The sequence below is a fragment of the Sinocyclocheilus grahami genome, unplaced genomic scaffold, assembly GCF_001515645.1.
Source record: "Sinocyclocheilus grahami isolate Dianchi unplaced genomic scaffold, SAMN03320097.WGS_v1.1 scaffold2364.1, whole genome shotgun sequence".
In the NCBI taxonomy this organism is placed as follows: domain Eukaryota; kingdom Metazoa; phylum Chordata; class Actinopteri; order Cypriniformes; family Cyprinidae; genus Sinocyclocheilus; species Sinocyclocheilus grahami.
In genome coordinates, this window is record NW_015507543.1 from 41,707 (window position 1) to 42,213 (window position 507).

The following is a 507-nucleotide window of genomic DNA, read 5'->3' on the forward strand; positions in this document are numbered from 1 at the left end:
GAGTTGGTGTTTTTTCAATGTATGCTTCAGACACGGGTCACGACGAGGCGTTCCCCATAGCGACCCCTAGAGGAAGCAGTGTCTCGTTCCCTACTCAGGGAACCATGGTTACATAAGTAACCTGAGACATTTCAGGTATCGGGGACTGCTGAGAAAGCCTCTGTTTTTCCCTGATGAGCTCACAGTCACAGAGCCGCTGTTTGGAACGATGGAAGGAAAGATGGGCGTGTTCATTGCTGAATTGTGGCAGCACACCAACACACTCCTCAGCACCGTCTGTGAGTCTGAGACCCGATCATACAGTCTCTTTTTATTAGACATAGTTCCCAGGCTGTTCTACAATATTATATATGAATGAACACAGGAAACTTTAGGCCACTGTGAGTCTCTCCGTCTCACACAGCACAATAAAAACAGTGTGAATCAAACACGCTGTACCTGCCTGTCGAGTGAGATAATGGTAGCAAGTGTTTGAAGATGAGTGGAATATCTGACCGGGATTGTTAT